The sequence below is a fragment of the Ambystoma mexicanum genome, chromosome 7q (genome assembly GCF_040938575.1).
Source record: "Ambystoma mexicanum isolate Mex_15411 chromosome 7q, UKY_AmexF1_1, whole genome shotgun sequence".
Classification (NCBI taxonomy): Eukaryota; Metazoa; Chordata; class Amphibia; order Caudata; family Ambystomatidae; genus Ambystoma; species Ambystoma mexicanum.
This window is the reverse complement of record NC_090941.1, coordinates 262,274,165-262,292,056: the sequence shown is the minus strand read 5'-3', so window position 1 is coordinate 262,292,056 and position 17,892 is coordinate 262,274,165.

Below are 17,892 nucleotides of genomic sequence, written 5' to 3'. Positions count from 1 at the left end.
TTACACAGCCCACGGTAGTGGCTGTTTAGTTATGGTTAAGTTGCTAATCCCATAGGAAGAGCACTTTTTGGTGGCTTATAACTTTCATTTATTTCCATAGACATAATGGAAAAAACTTTGCTCATGCCTACAGCTCAAACTGCTGGGCGGATTTCCACCAAACGTGCGGCAGGAGCGGCGGCCTGGTCCCAAAAGCGTGCTTTTGTAAATTTGGTGTAAATCTGTCCAGTAGTTTTTTTAAAAATGACCAAAATGTAAGGCAAAAAAATGAGTGATATCTGTGTTCGCTTCGCGGACGGACTTCCCTGTTCGCTCCGCGGACAGCACCCCGATTGGCCCATGGCCTTGCGTCATGTCCGCGGACATGCAACGTGTTCGCTGATTGGACGGCGAGGGGCGTGGAGCGCGTCAGATTTTCTGTGGCGCCCGCCATCTTGTATTCGCAGTCGACCGCGTACAGCGCAGTGAAACGTGGATAAAAAATTGTATTTAGTGCCGTGTGTTGGTGTGTAAGAGTGTTTGGGGAGGGTGGGGGAGTATGAGATAGGTTCAATGTTTTGTTTTTTTATGTGCTAGATGTTTTTGTTGCGTTCGATTTGTCCACGGAGAACACGGCTGTTCTGACATTTTGTAAATAAACTAAATGGTGGGGTGTTTAGAGGACAGAGTATGTGTCATTTTTGTTCGCGAGGAAGGTAAAAATGAGCTATGAACACTCGCGGTGTACTTAATTGTTCGTAAATACACAAACTGGGGGTGTCCTCAGGACGCTGTCCGTATTGTAATCTGTCTAGTTGAATGTGTTCTAAGAACACTCGCAGTGTCCCGAAATGGTTGCAATTACACAAAATGGGGGTGTTCTGAGAACGTTGTTTGTATTGTTCGTTGTCAGGGTGAAAGTGTTTTAAGAGCACTCCTTTTGTCCGCTAATAGTACAATTTCCTAGGGGCGTCAACCGACTTTTTGTCCACTAAAGAAACGATAAATCCGGCTGGTGTGCACCGACATTATGCGATAATCCTATGACTGGCGCTATTGACCTGGCTGACTTGCTTTTGCAACACTAAATCATATCGCCCGCCCCTAAGCCTGATATTATCAAAGCATTCATATTCCCCGCCTCTCTCCGTGACGTTACAGGGTGCGTAATCAAACGCGCCCAGTCGTCTCCAGTACTACGCGACTTTACACAGAACCCGGAAGACAACACACATCATGTCACAACACAGCGCGCCACAATTCGGAATATGAAACTGTGATTTAAAAGCAAACAGCAAGATTGTAAATGTTGTAAAGTACATTTATTTGACATCAAATGTTTAGAGAATATTCAGCAATTTGCATTTGTCTTTGTTGTGTGGTTTAAAAGTAAACAGCAGGATTGTACATTTGGTAAAGTACATTTATTTCACATGAAATGTTTAGTGAATATTCAGCGATTTGCTATTGTCTCTGCTGTCGATCAGCAAAAGTTTATTTGGAGCCACGCGTTGTTCCTTTGCGGCAGATAGGCTGTTGGTTTATGATAAAAGCAGTAAATGGTCGCTCTGATAATCGGAAGGTTGCTCCAACAACGAGCCATTAGACCACCCTATTGGTTGGTATGTTGTTTGTAGCCGCAAGTACTGCGTAAGGGCATATTTATCCTTGGCGATTGTCCCATAAAATGGTGAGGGTCATGAAGTTGCATATTTGGACCTGCACCTGGCAGTTGAAGACCCCATCCGCTGGAGTCTGTAAATCGTGACATAGGCAAAATGGAGCCACATGCCTGTTTTAAAAAACATAAATTAGTATCACCAGCTGATCTTCATTAAAAATCATCATTTTATTTATTAGGGCGTGAAAATATTTGCTATCGAAGATAGTGCAACAGAGTATGTTAATAATAAAATAATAATATTTTCCCATTCATTTAGCGCTAAGAACCGTGAGGTATCTAAGCGGTGCTTATTATTAACCACGGTGTGTGGTGCTCATTTATCGACCACGGAAGGATGAAAGGCTGAGTTTGGCCTTGCCGGGATTCAAACTTGCGTTAGCAAGCTGTGCACGGATGTCAAAGCGAGCGCTGTACTCGCTGTGCCACTTGACAGGCTACAGTGAAGTGGCACAGCGAGTAGAGCGCTTGACCGCCTATAGACCGGTTAAATTATTTCTATTAACCCACCCTGTGTCGTCTGCCTTTTTCAGAGCCCTCTAAACGACAGGGGATCAATTCAGCGGTGATAGTGCGCGGTAGAAAACATTATGCCACTTTCAACTAACAAGTTCAACTTGAGCAGTCTTTAATGCTACGCTATTGTAATTATATTTGGTATAAAGTAATCTAAAGGGTAACTTACAGTACAATTGCAATTTCCATTGTCTACGAGTGTTGCAGTCCCAAAATACGACTCTGCGTGTGCCAACGATCTTTTGCATAGTGATATAATATAGAAAAGTGGTTTCGTTTCAGAAATTTCACCTTTATCTTCTCTTACGTTTTAGCAACACTCCTTCAAGAGAAGTCTTTCATCACAATCTCTGTCTGTCAAGGTCAAAACACAATACAACCTTATAGTCCGCTTCGTGAGCCTCTCCGGGGCCCGAGAAAAAAATGGAAGCAGCTGACCTTCACTGTGAACGAGCATAAATTCTTACTTTGGAACATTCTGTGTAAAGCCATCTGTAGAAGTTGGTTTTTGCACGCCATGTTTGTATATTGTTTGCGTGATATTAAAAAAAGTTTGTTTAAAGGACGTTATGGTTCTAAGTACAGCCGAAAGACCCCTGAAAATCGCAAGTTATGGTAAGCTTTGAAAAATAACTGGCACCACCACTGTGCACTGCTAAGACTAACCCAGGACATTAAAGATGACATCGCAAATGTCATTGATGAAATCACTGATGACATCACGTCTGTATGTACTTTTCATGGAATTTGTGTACTAGGGATTTTTATTATAATGTTGCGAAAAAAGTGTCAAGGATATTGCAATAAATATCATACCGTTATTAGTGCTTTGAACGATGCATTGATATAAATAGCATTGTATTATGGGATTCTTTCTAGTATACTGAGCTACTAATAGAGAAACATAGCATTGCGTGCAGAGTACAAGATGAAAGTATAATATTTGTAATGTTAATAAATTGAATAATGAAATAATAATTGTCCTGAAATGTTCGAAATTCACAAAATGGGGTTGTTCTGAGGACGTTATTCGTATTGTGTGATTGCTTAGCTGTATGCAAGGAGGGAATGGCACAGAGAGTAAAGTGGACGCCGTCCGCGGACACCGCGGCTGTTCGTGGACAGGGCGTGCTACATCCAGGTTTTTCCAGGAAATCCAACATGGAAAGAAGACTGTACGGATCAGCCAATCAGATGTCGAGGTTGTGGATTTGTGTTGAAATAGACTGTGTGTGGTGAAGATGGCAGAAGTGGAGAAAGTCAGGGTGTTGGTGCTCGGAGATATGTTTGTGCATGGTTTACAGCAGTACGCTGAATGCAGGCATGTTGCAAAGAACTTTGATGTGAAAGGAGTGGAGGTGGTGTGGAGCAGTGTGCCTGATTGCAATGTACAGGGAATTGTACAAGTTTGTGAGGATATGGCCACGATGAACAGTCCGCATGTGGTAGTTTTGCACTATGGTGCTTTCCATTTGGGCAACGTCAGTGCCCCTACTTTGTTGGCTGATTTGGAACGCTTGGTTCAAGCAGTAATGAAGATCCTTCCAAATGGAAAAGTAATTTTTTCTGGATTACTACCTAGGGCAATATGGGACAATAGTTCAGTTTTTTGTCCTCAGCAAAATATTGCTAGGTGTGTCATCAAACGAGGCATGTGTGCCTTCATGCTTAGAGCTGGTATGTTCTTCTGTAACAATGAGAATATTGATGCCAGTAATGCTGTTAATTTTAAAGAAGAATGCATTTCTTTATCTTTTACAGGAAATGCCTTTCTATTTTGGAATGTAAGGGTTGCTTTGGAGAAGGTTATGTGAAGATTTTAGGAGTAAAGTAAGAAAAAAAACAAGAAAAAAAATACAAAATAACAGGTGTTTGTCAAGCATCTGTAAAAAAAAAACGTCTCTTTTCAGAGCCAACTTCAAAGGGGAAATGGGTCACACTATTTAAATTTACATTCACCACGCTCAGATTTTCGATGTGTCTGCGGACATGGCGGTAGTCCGCGGACATGAAAATCACTACGAGGGGGTTAGTATGTTCTATGTTACATGTATATGAAGTCAGGTATATTATGGTTAAGTTGTGCACTAAAAACCTATGAAATTCAGTGAAAAAACTTTGTTAAAGGGACGTTATGGTTAAGTTGCACTACTAAAAGCCTATGAAATTCAGTGAAAAAACTTTGTTAAAGGGACATTATGGCTCAAAGTAAAACCGAAAAACCCCTGAAATTCGGCAGTTATGGTAACATAAGCAACCATAACTCGCGCCACGGTGCACTGCTAACACTAACACCCAGGACATCAAAGATGACATCACAAATGTCATTGATGACATCACTGATGACATCACATGGCTGGCTCTCCCTTTTTATCCTTTACTGACATATTGAAGCCACATAGTTTTCTTCAGTAACAGTCAGGAAGTAAAAATTGAAAAGGTACTCTATTTGTAGACTTAGGGTCCAGTCACAGCATATGAAACATATACATAGCGGAAGATACAGGCTTGAAAGAGAGCAATCCTTTCTGTGCATGAAGATAATCATTATGGTTATCAGCACTTTCTCATAGTTTCATTTTTATTACTCTACCATCCCTCTATATGCTAATATGTGTATACATTATAATCACTCTCCATATAGTGAATGGGAAAAAAATTTTGCTCGCGCCTACAGCACAAACAGCTGGACGGATTTCCACCAAATTTGGACCAGGACCAGCGGCTTGGTCCCGAAAGTGTGCTTTTGCAAATTTGGTGAAAATCCGTCCAGTAGTTTTTTTTAAAATGACCAAAAACTTTCTCATAGTTTCATTTTTATTACTCTACCATCCCTCTATATGCTCATATGTGTACACATTATAATCACTCTCCATATAGTGAATGGGAAAAAAATTTTGCTTGTGCCTACAGCCCAAACCGCTGGCCGGATTTCCACCAAATTTGGACCAGGAGCAGCGGCTTGGTCCCGAAAGTGTGCTTTTGCAAATTTGGTGAAAATCCGTCCAGTAGTTTTTTTTAAAATGACCAAAAAGTAGGTACAAAAAAAATGAGTGATATCTGTGTTGGGTTTGCGGACACACTTCCCTGTTCGCTCCGCGGAAAGTGTCCTGATTGGCCAATCGTCTTGCGTGATGTTCGCGGACATGCAAAGTGTTCGCTGATTGGACGGCGTGGAGCGTGAAGCGCATCAGATTTTTCGGTAGCGCCCGCCATCTTGGATTCGCGGACGTCCCCAGACAGCGCGGTGAAACTTTGTTCAAAATGTGTATTTTGTAGAGTGTGTTGGTGTGTAGGAGTGTTTAGGGAGGGTGGGAGTGTATGAGATAGGATGAAAGTTGTGTTTTTTATGTGTTAGACGTTCTTTTTGTGTTTGAATTGTTTGCGGCCATCACGGGTTTTCTGAAATGTTCTAAATAAACTGACTAGGGGGTGTTCTAAGGAGTCAATATGTGTCAGTTTTGTTCGCAAGCAAAGTGAAACTGTTCTAAGAACACTCACGGTGGCCGGGGAGTGTTCGTAGGGGGTGTCCTGAGGACGCTGTCCATATTGTTCTCTGTCAAGTTGAATGTGTTCTAAGAACACGCGCGGTGTCCTGAAATGTTCGCAAATAAACAAAATGGGGGTGTTCTGAAGACGCTTCTAAGAACACTCGCGGTGTCCGTGGAGTGTTCGTAGGGGGTGTCCTGAGGACGCTGTCCGTATTGTTCTCTGTCAAGTTGAATGTGTCCTAAGAACACTCGCAGTGTCCTGAAATGTTTCGCAAATAAACAAAATGGGGGTGTTCTGAAGACGCTTCTAAGAACACTCGCGGTGTCCGGGGAGTGTTCGTAGGGGGTGTCCTGAGGACGCTGTCCGTATTGTTCTCTGTCAAGTTGAATGTGTCCTAAGAACACTCACGGTGTACTGAAATGTTCGCAAATAAACAAGAAGGTGGTGTTCTGAAGACGCTTCTAAGAACACTCGCGGTGTCCGGGGAGTGTTCGTAGGGGGTGTCCTGAGGACGCCATCTGTATTGTTCTCTGTCAAGTTGAATGTGTCCTTAGAACACTCGCGGTGTCCTGAAATGTTCGCAAATAAACAAAATGGGGGTGTTCTGAAGACGCTTCTAAGAACACTCCCGGTGTCCGGATAGTGTTCGTAGGGGGTGTCCTGAGGACGCTGTCCGTATTGTTCGTTGTTAAGTTGAAAGTGCTCTAAGAACTATCGCGTTGTTCTGAAATGTTCGTAGTGGGTGTCCTGAAAACAGTGTCCGTATTGTTCGCTGGCAAGTTCAAAGTTTTCCAAGAACAGTCACATTGTTCGCGGACATTAAAAGTTTCCCATAGATCATAGTTGAAATGTTTGACTCTATGGATGTGATATGCTGCGGTGGTTGTTGCCAGGGCATAGAGTCTTGGGTGCATGGCCATTTGTGATGTCATCTTTGATGTCCTGGGTGTTAGTTTTAGCAGTGCACGGTGGTGGCGCGAGTTATGGTTGCTTAACTTACCATAACTGGCGAATTTCAAGGGTTTTTTGGTTTTACTTGGAACCATAACGTCCCTTTAACAAAGTTTTTTCACTGAATATATCTATATATATATTCACTGAAAAAAACATAGTTAAGGTGCCATTCATCTGTGCAGATTTAATCCAACAAAACCCTTGAAATTCAGCGAATGCAGGAAGTCATGACCAGCTTAAACTATCGCTTTCCCATTGATGTCTCCCATAATGCCAATGTGTATGCCATTGTGAATCCCTTCTATTATATATGTGCTCATGGGATTTCCAACAGGATTGCACTGAGTTAAGCTGGTTATGACATCCCACATCCAGTGAATTTCAAGGGTTTTGTTGTGTTACATTTGCACAACTTCACTGCACCTTAACGAAGGATTTTTCTGTGTATTTCAAGGGTTTTGTTATGCAATCGTTTTTTTTATAGGCCATTAGCCATGGCCTTTGCCCATTACCACAGCGCATGTTCCCCCAATATTTATTTTTTGGACCCACTAGGTGGCCACGGCTGAAGGCTGTGGCCACTATACATGTCTTTTAGGCCCACTAGACAGGGTCTTTGGTCCGGGCCGATGAGCATGGGCTTCGGCCCTGTCTACTGTATAGTTTAAATCCCGACAGAGCCACAAGCCATGTGTTCCCCCAATATGTTTCTTTTGGACCTACTAAGTGACCGAAGCCTTTGGTTGTGGCCAATATACATGTATTTTGGGCCAAATAGCCAGTGTACCCCAAAACCCCAAGTTTGCATTGTGTCCTCTTTCTCCCTCTCTAGCTTGAGGCTATTTCATCTTTATTCCTTCTCCAAAAGACATTTTTTCAACTTTTCATTTTCAAATATTCTCGAATATTTTTAAAATGTTCACAAACATCCCTCGCATAAAAAAACAATGGCTGCTTTTTTATTTCTGAAAAGCCTCTCTTCTGCAAAGCACCGTAGAGAAAAAGCATCACCTCCTGAATGCTTAAGCCTGCGTGCAGGTCCATAGCTACCAAATTGAGAGCCTTACTGGGGTTGTTCTGTGCCTTTAACCCACCATATAGGGGGCAGTAGTACATATATACCCTCCAGTCTTTAGAGGGTGCTGTGTCAATGTCACACAAATCTGGCCTGCAAGGCAAAAGTTATTAGCAATTTATTTTTCTGGTTTCCTATGTATCTCGATACTCAACTTAACTATAGCGTGGCGACCCAACAAAACCATTGAAATTCATTGAGTGTGGGAACTAATGACCCTCTTAACTGTGTGTGCCCCTGTAGATGTTCTCCATTAAGTCATTGTGAATCTTTTCTGTGAAATTGTGTATGTGCGAACAGGCTTTACAACAGGGAGGACACTGAGTTAAGATGCTCATTACTTCTCACACATAATTAATTTCAAGGGTTTTCTTTTGATGAATCGGCTCACCTTAACTGTCGCTTAACTAACGTTTGTTCAGTGAATTTCAAGGGTTTTGTTCTGCTATATTTTCTTCAATGCCCACTAACCATGGCATACGACCATGGCCTGTGGCCACGGCCTGCAATTAGAGGCCATAACTCCCTGGCGACCTCAGGGCCCACTGGCTACTGGCCATTTCCAGTGGCCCACTAGCCATGGACGAAGGCAGTGGGGACTGTACATGTTACACCAATATTTAAAAAAGAGGGAAGGCCACAAGACCTGACCTTCAGCCATGGTTAATGACCCATGCCTACTGGTTGAGACCCATACACCCTTAGCAACCGCAGGGTCCACTGCCCTTCAGCCATTTTCAGTGCCCACCTAGCCAAAGTCTTCAGTCCTGGTCAATGTCCATTTTACTACACGTTTTTGACATAGAACTTGGGGTCCCCTCGCCATAACCTTTAGAAGCACTGAGTAGCCATATTCTCCCACAGATAAAAAATGTAGCTGATGGGGGTTAGTGTCCTTTGGTCACAGCTGTGTTCAGTGCACATGTTGCATCAATTATTCAAAAGAACCATTGCCCCCTGCCTTGGAGATGTGATCACTGCTGGTGAAAAATAATGTCTTTTCTGCTTCCTTTTCTTGCGATAATTTCTGGGTAACCATTTTCGATTATGTCAATTCCTGTAGTAGTGTAGTTGTGTGCAATGGAAAAATCTCTGGAAAATTTGAAAGTCATCCCAGTCCTCACAGGCACTCACCAGGCACCTTCTCCTCTTTCCTTGGTACCCCACTCCCCACAATTGCCTTTTCCCTCCACAACCCTCAACAATTACCCCTTTCACTCTTCAGTTCGTTTGACACAGTTTCTTTTCTAAGCACGTCTTGCGATACTACTGTAATCTCATGTAATTCCCACAGGATTCCTAAAATAAGCCAAAAATAGTCAACCCATAACTGGCACCCCAGCCCACCGCCAAATACCCGACTTCACATGTTCTCCTCTTTTCCTCTCCAAATATCTAGCCTGGTGTCAATGCATTTCTTTCACTCCCCTAAAAAGAATGTTTAGTGCTGTTCATTTTTGGTTTCCCTTAAAATTCCTGCAAGAATCTCTTGCATCGAGGAAAATAGAAATGTGGTGTTTCATTACTGAAAAGCCTCTGAGTCTCTCTGCAGCATGGCACCATGGGATGTATATATACATGTTTTTGGAAGCAGCGTGGATCCCCTTATACGTTGCATATTTTTTATTTTAAAAACTACTGGATGAATTTACATCAAACCAGCGAAGGAAATGTCTGGGAAGCTTTGTGACCAAGTTAATTCTTATTTGGTAGAAATATGTCCAGGGGTTTTCGCGCTCCAGGTGCACTTTTTCTCTATGGGAAAATAAATGGGATTAGGAGGAAAACATAATTCTTTCCTTTTCCTAATATTTTTTTCATCCTATGACACATTGTTCCCAAATTGTCCAGTGGGGTGGGGGGAGCAATTTCTTTTTGGATAAATATTTTCATCCATATCCATCCAGCATGTCAACCCTTGAAATTCTGTGATTTTGATTTTTGTTGAAATGTCATTACGGTGCCGATTTAATGCTCCAAAACCCCATAAATTTGGCAGGTGCTAGAAGGTAGGGCCACCTTAACTATGATGCCCCGTTGCATTGCCCTTAAGCAGCCTCATGACTTCACATATGACATCATGTATGTCAACAGGTGTGACATGTCTGGTTGAGGAACTACAGAAAGGTGCTCTTGCACAGAGCATTTAACAATTTAGAGGCAATATAAGAGAAGTCTGCAAGCTTTGGATCTCCCAAGGTTTATATTACAACTCCCACTATCTAGCATAGGCGCTAGTGAGGATAAATGGGAGACATTGTCCAAAATGTGTAGTGGAATGCCAGCTTCAAACTTCAGCACTTAAACAATGACAACGGACCTCATTACGAGTTTGGTGGTAGCCATGGAGCTATTAGCTCCATGGCTGCCACCAAACCGGGCTCCTTTACCGGGTTCCCTGAATGGGGAATTACTGGGACATTCCAAGTTTGGAGGGCCTGGTAATTCCTCCCTCAGAGAACCTGGGCCCGGACCTTCCCCATTCCCGTTGTTAGATCCCTCTTACCCTCGCGGGACCCAGAAAAAGACGCCTGGTTTCACCGGGCGTCCTTACCGGGTCCCGCGAGGGGACCTCGTAATCAGGTGGAATGGTGTTAACGGGTCCGCATCCATTAGCAGAACCCGTTAACCCATTCCGCCTGACTTGTAATGAGGCCCAACATTTGACTATCCAGTGAATTAGCAATTATGGTTCTAATTACTATGTGTCCTCACAACATGAAAGTGTATTTTATCAATGTTGACCCTTGCAGGCTACTTACCATAGCCTTCACTATTTTGCATGGTCAAGGCCTAACATTTGATTTGTTATAATAACAGTAAGTTGTCTGCCATATGTTGATAAATTGATTTCAGAAATGTCTCCCTATATTATGTATGTTGTATTCTTTGACAAACAGGTGTAAAGTCATAACTAGAGTACTCAAATACCTTCTCTGGATAGGTGTCAATTTTAGAACAGAGTGATAAAGGTACTATATGATCTCATCATGGTGAATGCTCAATCAAAAGAGTATTGTGTCAGATTATCATGATTGTAAATTGACAATATTTTAAAATGTGAACTCCAACCAAGCTGAATCCACTCTGTTAATTATTTTCATATGTCTATTTCTCTGTGCCCTGCATCTATGCTGCAGTTTATATACTTTCATTGTACCCTCCTTTTTAAAAAATATGCTCTGTACTTATGGGTGATCATGAGACATGTTGATATGCACTTCTTTTATCATCTTTGAAATGGCGATTGTTTCTTTTATAAAATTAAGTCGGGGATAAAAAGGACCTTCTGGGAATTCTCATTCTTATGTTGATCACTAGATAGCATGCCTAGGGTTGACTGTGGTGAATTGGAAGAGGCTAAATTGTCTGTGTTTGTTGGGTCTTGAGGGAGGGGGGGACTGTTCCTAAGCCGTGAAATCACTTAAGATGGTTCTTGCTTTGCAACCTGTATCAAGATGACTCTTCTTACTCCATCCACCTCCTCTCTCATTAATTGATTTGTCCTAAAGTGTCTGGTAGTTAGCTTGTAGATATCTTTTGGGATAGGAGTTGTTTTGATGTCTGAGGTATGGGAGTGTCTGAGGTCAATTTCTTTGTTTTGTTTTTTTTTGCTTGATTTAACTGTGTTTTAACAGTTTTTACAAGATTGGCTTGAGTTTGTTTTTTCGGTTATTTCCCCTGCAACAGCCTTTTTCTTTGTTTTATTTATTATTGTTTGGTCCCTTTTCAGTCTTCTTTACCCCGTCGCCCCTTGTTTTTTCTTTTGTTGGTCCAAGTCTAGGCTCTCAATGAAGTTCCCCACTGCTATGACAGCTTTTCTGTTGGTCCCATTCATTAGGTGTGTCCATCATTTTTCCTCATTCATGCTAAAGTAATCTGTGAACAGATTGCCAAGATGGACCTTGCGCTTCGGCGATAGGTCCTTGCATTGAAGGAGCAAGTGTCTCAATGTTTCACACACGTTCCTCCGGTCACAGAATCTGCATCCACTTGCTCTAGTTTTGTCTCTGGTCGCAATTATTTCATTTGTTTTTAAGATGTTTATTCGGGCTCGCATGTAGGTCGAACACATTTTTCATTTCGGGAATTTCAACAGATAACTTACTGGTTCGTTGAGTTTTTGAATATTGACTGGTAAGTGACTTGTCGATTTATATCTTAAGGCGACGTCCTGAGTATTACACCAGTCTTGTTCTTTTAGTCTTCTCAATGTTTTTGTAGAGTTGTTGATTAGTTTGTTTGGTGAACTTCCAGTTTCTTCGAAACGTGTCAAGCTTTTGAGAGACCAGTTGGCAAGCATTTTGTTAGTGCCTTTTGTTAGTTCTTCATGAATGATTTCATAAATTCATTCTTTTGAACTAAGGACATTCCTTATTAGACTGTTGAAGTCCAATGAGTATTCCAGAGAAGTTAGTCCTAGTTCCCTCCTGACTAATGCTACTGGTGTTAAAGGGGGAGGACCTAACACCACCCTCCAAAAGGAAGCTTCCCTTTTTCTCCAGATGTTGGTGGGTATCCCTGGCATGGCCTCCGCTCCGTAAACAATCTCAGGAATTGCTTTTGCTTTATAGAAATGCAAAGCCGCTTGGATGGAAAAACGACCAACTTTCTTGTCGAGCTTTTTCGTTTGATTGATCGTTTGATTGATCAAGCTGTTGGTCTTCGTCTGCATGAAATCTTACATTGGAACTTCGAGATTGTTTTTGCTAAACATGACCTCAAGTACCGGAACAATTGCAGTTCCTCCTAGGTGCCAGGTCTTCGTGTCCCTCCTTTTAGCTGATTTTTCTAGAGTCATCACATTCATTTTTTTGACGTTAATCTCGAGGTCGTTAGATTGTAAATATACTACAAGGTTGTCCAAATTTCTTTGTAGTCCCACCGCCGTCTGATCTATCAGGATGATGTTGTCGGCGTATAATAGCCTACTTATTTTTTCCTTCCCCACTGTTGGTAGAAATGTTCTGATAGATGTTTCTGCATCTTGGTAATCACCCATATATGCATTGTAAAGCGCCAGTGGGCAACCTTCTTTGACTCCTCTGTATGTAGAGATGTTCTCTGAAAGGATGCCTAAGCCACTGAGCCGAACTTTCATCGAGGTCTCTGAGTAAAGTTATTTAATGGGAGCTAGAATGGATCCTGGACAATTCCAGTTATGGAGTTTCTCGCACAGTTTGTCCCTGTTGACTCTGTCGAAGGCTTGGGAGAGATCGATGAAAGCAAGCGCTATGCTTGGGGTGCCTTCAACCAGTTTGGCTTTTAGTATGCTGAGCTTCATGATATTCGCTGTAGTTTCTATGTTTTTAGTAAAACGGGTTTGGAAATTGTTGAAGGCGGTTAAAGATGGCACCCAGAGTTTGAATCTGTCTAAAAGGAATGAGCCAACGATTTTCCTGATGCTGTCCAGAAGAGCTGTCGGCCGATAATTACATGAGTCCCCTTTGTCTCCCTTTTTGAATATCGGAACGATATTGGCTGTCTTCCATGAGGGGGGGATCGTTCTAGAGATGGCACAGGTTTTGATGATTTTTGATATCGGCGTGACCCAGGCCTCCACGTTTGTCTTGAGGTCGACATTTGAAAGCCCATCTGGTCCTGGGGCTCAAGATGATTTTAGTTTGCCGATTTTATCTACAATCATAGTTTTGTCTAGCTCGATGTACCATCTACCTGCGGTATCTTTTTCACTCTTAGGGTTTGTTGGTAATTGACCAAATAACTTTGAGAAGTGTGATGTCCATGACTTCTCGTTCATGCTGGTTAAGAGAGAGGTTTGGGTTGCTCGACCCCCCGCAGATATTAATGACCAGAACGCTTTTGATTTTTTACCACTTAGTGTTCGTAGCATACTTTCTGAATCTTCTTGATACTAGGCTATTCTATAACCTTTCAGCCAGTTTTTCTACGTCCTTTTAGTTTTGCTAGCTTCTGCGATGTTACACCTGATTGGAAAGTTTTTGGCTTTCCTCACATGCTTACGAAGTTCTCTTCTTTGTATTTTCAAGATTTGGGTATTGGAGTGTTGATGGCAAGTATTCCTTTGGCCCCCTTTTGCTGTAACCGTATAAGGTACAAGGAGGGGACAATAGTCGAGGTTAGCCATCTTTGTGGCGTCGTTGATCTTGCTTGCAGGTATTCTTTTGTAATGACATCGATTGTCCATGTCTTTAATTGTGGTCGGATTCCTCCTTTGTTGGTATCTTAGCTGGCCGACATGTGTTGGTTTTCCATGTTCCCTTGGGTCCAGCTTGCCTTCAGGATGTTATGTTCACTATTCCGAGTATGTATAATCTCAAAGGCCTTAACTCTTGACAGGAGTTCATGAGAGACATAGATATGGTTCATCATTGCTTTGTGGCAATGGCTTTCCCATGTTGCGATTAGGTGAGGTCCTGGCTTCGAGAGGCAATGTCGGTTGTGCATGCCGTTGGCATCCATGTAAACAGTCCAAGATTTGCCTCTTGCTTCTGAGGTAACGGTGGAAGGTCCAGTGATCAAATTTACATATATAGAGGCATTCAGGTCACCACATATTATGATGTGGTCTGCTTGACACTCGTCTCTAAAGTTGACCATTAGGGCGTCGATTTTTGGAATAATGAAGTTGGAAGATGGATCTTTCAGATTCCTATAGAGGTTAATCAACAAAAACTTTTCCATCTTTTTGGAATTTTTAAGGAACTGGGTCGACGTCCATGAGATGATGATGGCCAATGTATGTGGTTCGCGTATAAGAGTTTTCTCAAGGTGCAGAGCACTACCAATGCAGATGGCTGTGATCAGGCCTGCCCTTGGTCTTGAAAGGGATGATCTAATTGCTGGAGAAAAGACCACATCATATCCGTCAATAGTCAGTTCCTTTGGAGACTATGTCTTGGAGGCAAAGAACATCAAAGCTGCCCAAGTTAACGTTGGAGATGCTTGTTAAGTGCGTGACGCCTCGCGTATTCCATGATCCTATCGTTAATTGAGAGGGCGGAAGGGTTGGGTTGAGCTTCAATGGTGCAAAAGGGATGTCATTTGACTGGAGATTTGGTTGCTAGGATTGCTTTGTTCTATTTAGGACTTCTGGCAACCTGTCCCATTTAGAGCCAACAGTTCTTGTCACTGTATCTCTATTCATAGTGATTGGTTTGTCTTGAATTATTGTAATATTCCAGTTTTTTTTGGGGACTGCTGGGGACCCGATCATTTTCAAAGGACTTGTCAAAGTCAATTTTGGAGGCTTTCATTAGGTGTACGTGGTCTTTGTCTCCACTGGGCGAGCTGCGATAGGAGGGAAACTTTTGTCGCACTTCCCATTGCTCCCCTCGCGGTGCCGTTGTGGCACGTGGCTTGTTCGTCTGGGGTAGAACTGATTGATCGATACCCCCAACCTTCTCTTCTTTTGCTTGTCTTTGTGGGCTATGGAAACTAAGTTTTGTTTGTCTTGTCTTTGCTATTTCCATGCTGGCTTTGGCTTTCTTCCATCTTGTCGCGTGAGGCCCAGAATTCTTATGAAAGGGGTTTACACCATCCTTTGCCTTAAGGTTGGAGGTGACTGGAGTTTTCACGTTTCTAGTAGCGGGCGATAGTTGTTTGGCCTGATGACGCTTTGTTGAGTCTCTTAAGGGTGATTTCTTGTCCTTAGACCGATGGTTTATTTCCTTGAGGTCGTATCCCAGTGTTCTTAATTTCTTTATGGCTTCTAGAAGTTGTTTTTTAACCACTGTGGCTTCTATGTGAAGGTATACTCTGTCCACATCCTTGTCATTGGGTAATTCAATAATGTCGATGTCCTCTGACACCAATGATTTCAGTGAGGGGATGTGGTGAAAAAGAGCCACTATCGTCCTCCTATTTAATATATTGCGTTCCCCATCATCAAGCAGACGCTCAAGGATGAATTAACGTGTTTTCGTAGATCTTGCTGATCCCGTTAACTTTTTCCTTTTCTCATCAATAATTTGTCGGTCCTTGTGTTGGAAAAGTCCCTACCTCTAACCAAGGAGCCAGATGGGCGACTTGTTGATGGCTTTGTTTGTGGTGGCGTTCTTGATCTCGTTGGTCTAGCAGATCTGCGTCTTATCCCCTCCCTTGTCTCATTAGGGTTGGTGGTTTTATGGTCATGTCTCATTCTGATCTTCAGGATAGAGTTTGATCTCCTAGTATTGTGGACCTTCGATTTCCATCTACAACTGACGTTGGTGGCCTGTCCAGTAGTAAGTCAACGCTCACGGGCCTCATCCTCCTTTTGTGAGTACACAGTTTTCGGGCTTGCAGAGCCCAGCTTCTTTATCGGTGTAAAGTCTCTGATAGCGTGTTTACCGCTGGGGGTAGAGCCTTGTGTGTTCTCAGCCTAGTGTTTTTTTTTCTTCTGAAAAACAGCCACTTGCTCTTCCTGGAGCTCTAGCAGAGTTCTCCAGGTCGGATGTCGACAGCGAGGGGCTTGGAGGAGGCGAAACCGCTTTCATTTTGCCATGTTGACTCTTAACCAGCTCTTTTTCCTCAGATTGTAGGGAGCAGGCATGTAAGTCCAGTGCTGCTTCCATCAAATCACTTTCTGTTGGTGAAGTTGGCGTTATATCGGGTTGGATACGTGTAGGTGATCCAGGTGGTGCATGTCGCAATTGTCTGTGAACTTTTAACACAGTTCTTTTTTTGAAGGAAAGCACTGATTGTTTTGCTTTTCTTAATTTTTGAGGTTTGGCTCTCGTCGCTGAGGGGAGTGCAGTTAGTTGATCTGTCCATTTAATTTTTTTGGGGTTCTCAGCTATTGGTTGTTTGGTTATATCCTGCTCCGGCAGCATACAGCTATCATTTCTCAAGCATCTTTGTGTGGTGTTGGGTTCTGGTGCTGGTTAACTCTCTTTAGACAGCGAGCCAGTATAGAGGTTGTCGCTTTCCACACTCTTAGGAGAAATGATCAGGAGTTGTTGCTGAGATTTTGGTTGCACTTTCGAGGGCTTTGTCGGGAGAGTCAATGGTACTTGTGGAGATTGGACTTCTCGGACATCATTTGTTTTTTCTCGGGTTGAGAGAGCTGTAAAAATATATGGTTTTGGTATTGGAAAGTCTGTTTGAGTGTAGGCAGTTACTTGGGCAAAGGACCTCCACGCTTGCATTTGGGTCATTGAATCTTTTGTTAATTACTTTTTTTCATCCATTGCAGTAATGTATCCTTCAACAACAGCTAATCTGGTTTGAATGTAAGCGACCATTGTCGGTTGGTCCTTTAAAGTGTCATTTAGTGACTCATTGTCATAGTCACTGGGCCAAGAATGCAAACATTAAAGGACCACATACACAGGGGGCCCGGATGGACACAATCCTGGCGCCTTTGGCACCAGGCTCATGAATAACAGTAAGCAAGAACATTTATTTGGGACAAGAGTGCTTTATTATGGACATAGCACCTCATTTTGGGTGCAAAGTGCATTTAACATGGGAACTTCCATTCACTAAAGCAGCCCCATGTGTACTCTTGGGTATCGCTGCTGCTATTGGGTTGCCTTGCACATGCTGACTATCTAGGAGTGGCAGGGTATGGCAGGCAAGCCAGACCTAGTGGGCGTGCCCATGATCGCGGCTATATAAGCTGCTCCGTTCCCCGAGGCAGACGCTTCGTATTATTCTGCACTTTCAACAGCGTAACGCTCACCACCGCCTGGGATCAGACTTAACATTAAAAATCCTGCTTCCTACCATCATACTTACCATACCACCTGGGGAAATCTGCTCTTACATGTACTCGTCTTCGTTGATCCTGGCATTCATCTTCAAATCTTCCGGAACCCTGACATCTTCATCTTGGCACCACAGCTCATCTTCAAATCTTCAAGAACGTTGACATCTTCACCTTGGCACCACAGCTCATCTTCAAATCTTCCGGAATGCTCACATCTTCATCTTGGCCCCGCAGCACGACGCGCTCCGTCCGCGACAGTAGCACCTGTAAGGAAAAACAAATGACAAGGTTAGACAGTTAAAAGACATTCAGTTTAAGGTTGCGCTACCACCGAACCTTGCTCTTTTCTTTAAACCATCACTTACCTGCTGTCGGACATTGCAAATTCATCCATCTTCCACCCGCCCGCGTCCCGCGCCCCACAGCTGCTTTTGGGCCACGTTTTCACCTATTGGGAAGAAGACAGAAGAGAACAATATTGGGATCAATAATACAAAGACATTAAAATGAGAAGAGACAAAG